A 12,449-nucleotide genomic window follows, 5' to 3' on the forward strand; every position below is an offset into this window, starting at 1 on the left:
ACTCGATTTAATTGATATGAATGCCATTTGGAACTCATTTAATTGCTATAATAATTATTTTTGACATGATTTAGAAGATGAATACTAAGGAACATTGTATACATTTTCATATATGTTTATTTGTAAAAGTGTAGAATTGTTAATATTATGAAAATGCATATAAAGTTAAATATGGATTAAACGTGTCATTATGATTGTTTTGATTTATGATTTTGCTAACACTAATGCATATTTGGTTGCACAAAAATTGTGTTTTATGTGTTTTACAGACTGAAAGGGGTGAATCTTCATCCGCATCCCAGACTCACAATGCTCCTCCTGAGGATGCAGAAGAACAGGAGATTAACAACCAATATAGACAAAATCTACATCATCAATTCATTTCATATTCAAATATAGAATTGGCAGATTTACACCCTAATTTAAGATTTGACAGACATTGGATAGATTATTCAAAATATCAGAGGAACTTGCACACCCTTCAGTCTAATGTTGTTGAAGTACCCAGGGTAATAGATTGGGAACCGTTAGAAACAGTGGGATTGGACGATCCAATCAGAGAATTACTTACACAAACTACTTTTAATGATTGGGAACGTTTGTTCAATATACGTAGGCGTGTATATAGAGAATGGTGTGTGGAATTATTATGTAGTGTTGAAATAAATGATCGGGTAGCTACCTTAACCGATCAGAGTTTTATTAGATTTTATTAGGAGGTGTGATGCGCCATATGTCTCTACTAGACATGGCTCAGGCTTTGTGTATATATACACCTGAGGAACTAGCATCTACTAATTGTCAAAGGTTGATAGTTAATGGTAGGAGGGTTGATGAAAATTTTGATATGAATGGAATATGGAGTAGAATGACTAGACATAACCGATTTCTTGGGGGTAATAACTCTTATACTGATATTGATAGAGCTGAGCTAAGAGTAATTCATAGGTTCTTAGCAAACTCAATTACACAGCGAGGTAGGAACAAAGAGAAGGTAAATGAGAATGATTTATTTTATCTCATGTGTATTCGAGACCCACAGAGCGCTGTGAGTATACCTTATTGTGTGAGTTATTATTTATCGACTATGGTTAGGGGTTTACGGCCTAATAGTATAATAGGATGTGGTATCTTTGTTACTTTAATTGCTGAGTATCTCGGTGTCGACAGAAGTCGGGGGGGGGGGATTAATAATTGCAACACCAGAACCCCGTGATACAATTGGTTTGAAAGTATATCATGGTGCTAAGGTTTTAAAGAAATGACATAACGCTGCAGCACCATATGATGGCCATCATCCACAGGTCGAAAGAGATCAGCAGCAAGGTAATGCGGGAGGGGGGAATCAGATGATAGAAATGCAAATTTTTATGGCTCAACATGAGTATGAAATGGCTAGACAACGAGCATTTCAAGATTGGCAGTGTCATCACAACCAAATCATAAGTCATTGTGCACACATAAATACAAACTACATTCCTACTCCAATGCCCGTATTTCCTCCCTGGAGTATACAGACCCGACCACCGTACCCTACATATGACCCAGCTCAAGTAATCTACAGCATATACGGCTATGAATGGAATCCCTACTGGCACCATCCTCATCAACCCTAATTTTCTTTTATGCCTATTTTTATTTATTTGGTAACTTGTAATTTTATACTTTTAATATTTCTTTTGATACTATAATAGTTTTTATATTTTTCTAACTTTTATTATTAGATTTTTAATAATTTTTGAATGTGGGGTGATATACCCAACTTCAAAAATATGTATATATATGTTTATAGTTTATCTCATGTACAAAACAGGGTAAAACAGTGCATTTTCAAAGACTGGCATTAAGTTCAGCAAAAGCAACTAATTTTGACGACAAGGTGCAAAATATATGTGAAATAACAACTGCATGAATGAACAAATGATGTGCACCATTTATCATTCAACACAAACAACAATATGTTTGGAAACTTTGGTAAAATTTAATCATTTTTCTACGCTAATCACCCTCAATAATTTAAATTGTTACTGATTTCTTGCAAATGAGGGCATTGCAAGATCTTAAGTGTGGGAAGGGGTTAAATTCTTTCGGATTTTTAAAATTTTAATTTAAACACTTGGTTACCATAAAAAATACTAGTAACGCAGTAGTTGTATTAGAATCTAGTGCTCTCTGATAATAAAGAACATCCCTAGTCTTATATACTGACTACCCAATTCAAGTAAAAGTTTTCAAAATTTTCAACTAAATGAACTCAAAATCATGTTTATACATATTTATGAACGATAAAACTAGGTGTTAACACCGAAATTATTGTTACCTCGGAAAGGACATAAATTGAGAAACAACCCAAAATGTTAGAATTCATTTAAAATGGAATAGAAGAAAATAAAAAGGCAAAGAAAGGAAAATAAAAGCCAAGTGTGGGAAAAATTTATCAAGTTATTTAGAACATATATCACATATTTTTGCACAAATAATTAAAGATACTTTTGTTTTGAACGCTATTAATCAGTTTTACCTAGTTTATGGTAATATAAATGGAATTTAAAAGGAAGTAAAGTCTTCCGAGAGAAAAAGACACGCGCTTCTTGATTTAAGTCAGGAAATTGTCGTTCAGACCAGTTGTAGAGTCTACGAAAAACCTTGAAAAGTTTTTTCAAAAATCAGCTGGAAATCCACGGACCTCAGCATCAAACAGGGTCGCCAAGTGGTCAGACTTATCCTAACCATGAGAGGATCTATCTCGTACAATGGAGGGGCACCGTGCAATTTAGCTTATAAGACTAATGAATCAGATCCCCAGAAAGGATAATCTCTTTAAAGATCAAAAATCATCTTTTAAGACTGATATTACTCAATCCTTGATATTGACCTTAAAGATTGAGAATTCAAACTCATGGAATTCGATGATATCTAAACTCGAGCCTGAACGAGAAAATATTTTGATCAGTTTACAAACCGATTTGTTTTCTGAAAGTCCATTTTTAATGCGTTCATTACCATTGAACGTAAAATCCTAAGAATTCACCAAAATTCATTAGGTCACCTTGTAACACCCTCAAAGCGGGCCTAGCTGTTAGATTACTATTTTGCCCTCAGGTTGTGTGGTGTTATTATATGCTTTTATTCTAATTTTATATTTTGTATAATTTAATGATGTGGATAGGACTAGTTTGTGACAAGGGTCACAGAACAGGTTTGTTTATTTAATTTGGACTCCGTTAGGGCAGTCAAATTAGGTACGAAAGATATCAGATAATTGATAAATACCCGTGTGTTATGGGGTATTGTGTTTAACCAATGTATAAAAGCAAGAAACTACTTCTTCTCTCATTTTCTTGAAGCTTCCAAAATAATACCCCGTACCTAATTCTTTCTCCTTTGAAACCCTAATCATCAAAACTTGTTCTTGGGCTCAAATTGATCTTAGAATCGTGTTCTTTGTTGTCTACTGATTCTAACAAGGTAAGAATCACAAGCCTTCATGCTTTAATCTTTGAGAAAAATGGAGATTTGTGTTAGTTTTTACAAAGTGTGTAATTTGGATCAAAATGGTTTGATTTGATGTTGTTTGAGTCCAAATCTTGTGGGTTTATGTTTCTACATGTTTAGTATCTTCGATTTGGTCAGTTTTGAGGTCATAATCGAGCTCTAGAGCAAGAATTGGTCGAGTTTGGGTGAAACCCGTCACTTTGTTCTTCAGCTTCTGCAGATAAACACAGTCGGCCGACTGTCTCTTGACAATCGACTGACTGACTCGACCATCGACCGAATGTGTCTGTGAGAGACCTTCGACCGAGTGTCTAGACACTCGGCCGAGTGAGTGTAGACAGTCGGTCGACTGTCTCTGGCAGTCGACCGAGTGTCTTTGGCAGTGTAAAATTTTACTAAGTGTTGATTTTTAGCTGTTATGCTGCTCGTTTGTATTTTGATGATAATAATATTATAACTAACTAACTTGTGAGTATTGTTTTCAGGTGATACAAACGAGGAGAAGACTCGGTGAAATTAGACTACCGAGTGATGTCAGTATCGGTGAGTGGGACTAACTGAAGAATATAGTATATAAAAGCATGTTATATTATGATTGCCATGCTTGTTAGATATACTTATTGTTGTGGATAGTTAGTACATTGTGATGACTGCATGTTGGTTGATGCTAGTCTGCTGGAGCCCAATGCGTCCCTATTGTGTGGTGGCCTCGGTAGGAGAGATCAACCTGCGGGTTGGGTTCCTCATGTGGTGGCCTAGATAGCCGTGGTGTATATATATGTGAATGACGCGTCCGTCGTGTGTGGATTATGTATATACATACGGTGGTGGAGGAACTTCTGGTAAGCCCCAGTTCGATCAGCTGGTGGTTAATGGTTTGGCCGTGCCACCAGAGTCTCTGTAGACGGCACTTGGGTGATGTTTGTATGTTAGACTATGTGACATGATTAGTATAACACTTCTGTATGCTATGACCTGTAGTTAGTCGTACTCACTTAGCTTTGTGCTAATTCCCCTCCATCTCCTCCCTGCAGGTTATGGAATTGTTGTATGCTAGTTATCAGGGTGAAGATGGTATGTTAGAAGATATGTTTGACAAAGCCGGAAACTCTGATGTCGTGTCCATTATATTAAAAAATGTTTTAATGTTTAATATATAACACCCAGACTTTTAAATGTTAACGTGTATAATTTATTCAAATGGATTTTACATTAGATATAAGAATAACATGTCTTCCGCTGTGAATTAAAAAAAAAAGGGTGTTAAAAGTTGGTATCAGAGCGTAGGTTTGGCAGCATGTGCACGGAAGTGACATGTTCCCAAACCGTGTGTCGTGTCAAACATATCTTGGGGTGGGTTAAGTGAGTGAAGTAGGTATTGACAAGTTAGTTGGAGGAAACTAACAGATTATCTACTAAGCTTTTGTGTGTGAGATGTTGTGATAAGACAGGTATGAAGATCGATTCCACCCTGCTGGTGCCCTGTTGACCCTCAGTACTGATAGAACTTCGGTGGATGCGTTTGATTCCAATTTGGATGAAGGACTTGACGCGTATTAGTTGACATGACTCCAATGATGAGGATGCAGTTGCAGAGTTGATGAGGGTAAAGGGTGCGGGTGCGATCGAGGTGTTGATAGAAACAGAAGATGTCTTCTTATTCATAAAGGTACATTCCCGTTACAGTACTGTAACTGTTATTATTAATGAACCTGTAGATTGTGTTCATGCTTTTGTCAATTGTATGTTTGTTGTAATGATAATCTGTGATGATTAGTGTTTCAAGTTACGATTGATTAATTCTACTTGTAAGATAGAAGTAGATGACAGTTGACGGACACAGTTACGGCGACTGTATCTAGAGCTACCCTTGTCACTATCAGGATTTTTTCCATTAGACTGACTGCCATGTTCTGTGAGACTTTATAGACATGACCTTTGGAATATTGTGTCATGCTTTTGTGAATTGTTGTTATATGGCCCGTTATACTATACGTGAGACTACTGTTGGCCTAGATGGGAAGAATTGAGGTGAATAATTTGTAGTATTAACCAAGACGAATATGAAGTCATTTCCTGACCATTGACTGATGGGACACACGTAGTGACCCATAAAGACTGATTATGGTAGTGACCCCTTGATGAGTAGTGAAAGTCTCGAACCCTATTGTGTAACTATGTGAAGTGTAGTCTTCATGCTTGGCGACCGTGACTGAACCAGTAGATGACGGACCCTATGATATTATAGTATGACGGGAATTGTTGTGTTGGACTTAGGTGAAATGTAATTCTTTCCCATGGATCGACGGGACACACGTAGTGGCCCTTAATGATTGAAATAGAGTAGTAGTTTTCTTGTCTTCTAATAAGAGGACCCAGACCCTGTTTGTTAATGTCGTATGTATGTGGTTTGCGTGTTATGTATGATGTAGACTTTTGATTTAGATGATTACGATCGTAGTAAGACCTTGAGGATTCGCTTTTCCTACCTTAGACTCATGTGAGTTGGTGGTGACCTTTAAGACGTATGTTTGAAAGGAATTTTTTTTCCATGTAGTCTTGACTGAAGATAGGAAAATTATGTTTTGTTGTTATGTGAGGATTATTACTAGCATGGCTGTACCGTTGCAGGATTTGACTAGCTATGTAGGACTCGTATAGTTGTCCTGAGAAGTTGTTGACTTTTGTGAATTGATGTGACTCATTAGATGACAATATAGGAGACGGTCGTTTAGTGACTTTCTTGGAAGTAGAGAAGACCTTAATGGGAATAGAAATTAGTTCAAGCTGAATTATGATGAATCTTGACTAGGTCGGGAGACATGATTAGAACATTGATCATATTAATGTTAAGATAGAATAATTGATCTGGTAGTTCGATAGTGACCATTGTAAATATTTTGTCTTTTGAAGATTTGAATGTGAGGTCGAGGACGAACAATAATAGTATTTGCAAATAAGATGAAGTAAGTAGGTATAGTTTATTGGATGTTGGATCAGAGTTACTAATGTGGTGGCTATAGAAGACTTAGTAGAATTAAGATCGAACTAGAACCGAGTTAGGTGTTTTCTTTCAAGACTTTTGCAATTTTGATAGTCTTAGATTGTAAAATCTATTGGTTTGGGATATAGTGGTGATTTATAACTACCAGTGACTTGAGAAGATAGACTGTGTTGTATTGAAGAACTCGATTAAGATCTCGTTCCGAAATACTCGAAATAAAAGTGTGATTTAGAATGATGTATTACGTCTGGCCAACGAAAATACATTATATTAAATCATACAGTAGTTTCGAGAGTCGGAAGAGATGTAACGAGTGTTAGATTGGGTGTTGTTTGACGATGAATGTGATTTTCGATGAACTATTGACCGAAATTAGACTTTTCTGACATAGTAATATTAGTTGAACAATATTTGGACCTAGACTATTGATGATCAAATAAGCCTTAGTTTTGAGTTCTGATGAGGTTCTAAGCAAAATTAAGATGATACAGAGATAGTTTTAGCGGTGACAACACGTGTATTAATGTCATTTAACGGACTTAATTGTTAGATGGATGCTTGTTGCTTGTGTTAGTGAATTTCGTTGACTTCAAATCCATGTTCGAATGATTAATGTTGGTTTAATATTGCACTTGTAAGTGTTTCTTCTAATGATGAAATGAATAAAGCCATGCTTTAAGTGTTGAATTTCGGGTAAGTATCGACCTAGATAAGTGATTTATGACGAAACCCTTAGAAATCGATTTTTAACTAGGTATTTAATTGTGGGTTCTGGTAGCACTTTAACCAAGTAACGATCTATCTGATGTAACTGTATCGGTGTTGGGCATGTGTATTGATGTTATTTGAGGAAATTAATACTTAGAAAATTAATTTCAAAATGTGTGGACGATTATTCTTTATTCAAGATCTGTGCTGTAATGATTGAATTGATTTGAAATTGAGTTGGTAATCATTTCTACTATGATTGAGTAGACCAAAATCACGATTTAGTCGTTGAATAATTGGGTGAATATTGAACCAGATAAGCGAATTTCAACGAAATTCTTGAATATCGGGATTGAAACAGGTATTAAATTACGGAGTTTGGGTAATTTAGTGTAATCCGAGTTGATTTGGCTATGTTGTAGTGATGATATTAGCTAAGTTTGTGTATTCTAAGGTAAATGATAGCCATTATTCAGTGTCTTAGAGTGAGTTGATTTAGGAAATTCGATGAAGGTGATTCGAGGATAACCTCAAATCATGATTGACAGATATCATGTAGTGGGTCATTAGTCGTGACTCAAGAGTTAGTGTGTAAAACCTAGACATGAGATAAAATTATCGTGGTATTTTGTAAGATTAATGATAGATCAAGTTAGAATTCAGATGAAATTAGACTTGTTCAGTTATTAGATAGCGGCAGGTTGTCAGCATTGAATTTCTTTAGCTCGTGGTAAAGACTGTTTTCTAGAATAGGATTTAAAGAACGATTCGGATATCGTGTAGTGTAAGTAAGTAAGTTTGCATATCAGCACATAGCGGGTCTTGACCTTTGGGTAGTAGATTAGCAGATGGTGTGTTTGGCTTTAGACCGATAAGTTAGCTTTTGACCTACGAGAATGGACATAGCTTTGTAAGGTGTATGATCGCAGGACATGTTTTGACTTAGATTATGTTGTGGCCCGTTGTGGTGGTTTGTAATACCCATGACCTTTGTTGATTTGATATGTAGAATTGTGGGCTTAACTGAGTTGTATCTTCATGTGATACGTGGGCAACAGACAGATGACTTAGAATAAACTGAATGGGAAATTTAATGGATCAGTCCGATTCAATGAAATTGACAGTGTATAACCATTGGTATCTTCAGAAAGAGGTGTGTAGTGACAGTTTGACGTGAAATTTTCCTGGAAAACCAAGGAATGTAGACTGATTGATGTAAATTATAGGACTAAATGATGGATAGTTACATATGATTCGAGAATACGATATGTAAGCGGAAACTTGTTGTGAATCGTTTCGTGGAAGTCATTTAAGTTGATGATGGGTCTATATAATACTTTTGGGTTATCTTGTATTTGAATGAATGTTGATTGCATCTAGTGTTGAATTGTTTGATCGTTATCCTCATAGCTTAGCGTTAGGATAAATGATGATGTGCACGGACCTTGTTAAACAGTAGATTGTTGGTACTTGGTTACCCCTTCAAGCGATAATTATGATGTTATAGACAATCGTGGGATAAATTATCCGAATGTTGTGTTGCGTGATTGGAGTTGGTCGTAACAGAACGGGTTGGCATTGACTTAGTGACGATGGGTTTTTAAATTGATGATTTTTGGCTTATGGATTGACAGATGAGAATACTAATGAACCTTGGCAATGCTTGTTATTTTAGGATGTGTTTTGGTGTAGCTACCGGTGTGACCAATTGTGTTGGTATTTGTTACCTGTGACCCGTGTTGGCTATGACTTAGTAGATTCCGAGGACGAAATCTCTTTAAGGGGGGTAGATTTGTAACACCCTCGAAGCGGGCCTAGCTGTTAGATTACTATTTTGCCCTCAGGTTGTGTGGTGTTATTATATGCTTTTATTCTAATTTTATATTTTGTATTATTTAATGATGTGGATAGGACCAGTTTGTGACAAGGGTCACAGAACAGGTTTGTTTATTTAATTTGGACTCCGTTAGGGCAGTCAAATTAGGTACGAAAGATATCAGATAACTGATAAATACCCGTGTGTTATGGGGTATTGTGTTTAACCTATGTCTAAAAGCAAGAAACTAGTTCTTCTCTCATTTTCTTGAAGCTTCCAAAATAATACCCCGTACCTAATTCTTTCTCCTTTGAAACCCTAATCATCAAAACTTGTTCTTGGGCTCAAATTGATCTTAGAATCGTGTTCTTTGTTGTCTACTGATTCTAACAAGGTAAGAATCACAAGCCTTCATGCTTTAATATTTGAGAAAAATGGAGTTTTGTGTTAGTTTTTACAAAGTGTGTAATTTGGGTCAAAATGGTTAGATTTGATGTTGTTTGAGTCCAAATCTTGTGGGTTTATGTTTCTACATGTTTAGTATCTTTGATTTGGTCAGTTTTGAGGTCGTAATCGAGCTCTAAAGCAAGAATTGGTCGATTTTGGGTGAAACCCGTCACTTTGTTCTTCAGCTTCTGCAGATAAACACAGTCGCCCGACTGTCTCTTGACAATTGATCGACTGACTTGACCATCGGCCGAGTGTGTCTGTGGGAGACCATCGACCGAGTGAGTGTAGACACTCGGTCGACTGTCTCTGGCAGTCGACCGAGTGTCTTTGGCAGTGTAAAATTTTACTAAGTGTTGATTTTTAGCCGTTATGTTGTCCGTTTGTATTTTGATGATAATAATATTATAACTAACTAACTTGTGAGTATTGTTTTCAGGTGATACAGACGAGGAGAAGACTCGGTGAAATTAGACTACCGAGTGATGTCGGTATCGGTGAGTGGGACTAACTGAAGAATATAGTATATAGAAGCATGTTATATTATGATTGCCATGCTTGTTAGATATACTTATTGTTGTGAATAGTTAGTACATTATGATGACTGCATGTTGGTTGATGCTTGTCTGCTGGAGCCTAGTGCGTCCCTATTGCGTGGTGGCCTCGGTAGGAGAGATCAACCTGCGGGTTGGGTTCCTCATGTGGTGGCCTAGACAGCCGTGGTGTATATATATGTGAATGATGCGTCCGTCGCATGTGGATTATATATATACATACGGTGGTGGAGGAACTTCTGGTAAGTCCTAGTCCGATCAGCTAGTGGTTAATGGTTTGGCCGAGCCGCCAGAGTCTCTGTAGATGGCACTTGGGTGATGTTTGTATGTTAGACTATGTGACATGATTAGTATAACACTTCTGTATGCTATGGCCTGTAGTTAGTCGTACTCACTTAGCTTTGTGCTAATTCCCCTCCATCTCCTCCCTGCAGGTTATGGAATTGTTGTATGCTAGTTATTAGGGTGAAGATGGGATGTTGGAAGATATGTTTGACAAAGCCGGAAACTCTGATGTCATGTCCATTATATTAAAAGATGTTTTAATGTTTAATATATAACACCCAGACTTTTAAATGTTAACGTGTATAATTTATTCAAATGGATTTTACATTAGATATAAGAATAACAGGTCTTCCGCTGTGTATTAAAAAAAAAGGGTGTTAAACACCTGAACCAAATCGGGTGTCAACCGTAAGAACGGTGGTTGCATAGCATGGTCAAAGACAGGACCTTGTGCCAGACCGAAAAACTATAGGGTGATCTTTACTATTGCTCCTACAAAGGATAGTAATTGTATCCGACACGTTTTTGACCATAATCATCTACATGTCACTGTACATTGCCTTAACAGTTGCTTGTTCAACGCTTTCCTTTACAACCGGACGGTAGTTTACCGAAAGGTAATATACGGAGCAAGTAAACTGGACGTGTTGCTTTCCTAATACAAGGTTAGCAAATGGGTGACACAAAACCATAAGTTTTGAGCTAAAATTTTCAAACCTGAAACCCACGAAACCCACAAAAATAATTTGCAAACACCGGTGAAGGGTTATTCCGGAAAACTTATCTAGGGTAAAAAAAACTTGATTGAATTTTCAAAAGATCAAATAATTTCATAAAGATCCAATTTCCTAAGGGATCTAAATTTTCATAATCATGTGGGACTGTAAACCACAATGTTACTCTCATTGTTCATACCGCCGTATAGAAATCACTGATGTACAAAGTGTGAAGAATAAAGGAGTGATTCAAGTATGTTTTTATTCAAAGTTCTATATTGCTTGAGGACCAGCAACTCTCAAGTGTGAGAATATTTGATAATGCTAAAAACGAACATATATTTTATAGCATTATCCTTCAAGAAAGACAAGCTTTTAGTTGCAGTTGTTCTATTTACAAGTTATATTCGTTTAAATAATAAAAAGTGAAGACAAAAGACTGATTCGACGATTTAAAGACGCAAACGACCAAAAAGCTAAAAAGTACAAAGTACAATCCAAGTGGTTCAAATTATTGATGAGAAACGTCTAAAAATGGCAAGAGTCCAAGCCCCAAAAAGCAAAGTACAAGATATTAAATTATACGAAAAGGCGTTCGAAAATCCGGAACCGAGACATGAACCAACTTTCATCACGCGACGCAACGAACCAAAAATTACAAGTCAACTATGCACAAGAATATAATATAATATATAATTAATTATATATATTATTATATATTATAATTATACGCAGCCCACGTTTTGAATTTGATCTATGAGCTGGAATCCAGACCTTCGCACTCGAGAAACTGTGATGAAGAAAATCTCCACACTCGCTGAGCTTAACAGTTAAACGTGGGCCTATAAAAGGCCGCGCATTCTGATCGATTAAACACATCTTTTTCTATCTATCTATCTACGATATATTTATATTTATATATTATAATATTAATTTTAATTTAAGTTTAATAATAATAAGGTTATAGTGGCGAATGTTTTAAGTTTGTAAGTCAAAACTCTGTCCGTGTAACGCTACGCTATTAATACTCATTGTAAGTTATGTTCAAACTTTTTAAATTAGTGTCTCGTAGTTAAGTTATTATTATGCTTATTTAAGAGTAATCATGATATCGGGCTAAATACTAAAGACGGGGTAATTGGGCTTTGTACCATAATTGGGGTTTGGACAAAAGATCGACACTTGTAGAAATTGGACTATGGGCTATTAATGGGCTTTATATTTGTTTAACTGAATGATAGTTCGTTAATTTAATATAGAGATTTACAATTTAACGTATCTATAAATAACCATATACACTCGATCGGACACGATGGGCGGGATATTTATAAATACTAATAATCGTTCATTTGACCGGACACGGGAATGGATTAATAGTTAATGGACTCATTAAAACAGGGGTGGATTACATACAAGAACACTTG

This window comes from Rutidosis leptorrhynchoides, chromosome 2 (assembly GCF_046630445.1).
Source record: "Rutidosis leptorrhynchoides isolate AG116_Rl617_1_P2 chromosome 2, CSIRO_AGI_Rlap_v1, whole genome shotgun sequence".
NCBI classification, from domain to species: Eukaryota; Viridiplantae; Streptophyta; class Magnoliopsida; order Asterales; family Asteraceae; genus Rutidosis; species Rutidosis leptorrhynchoides.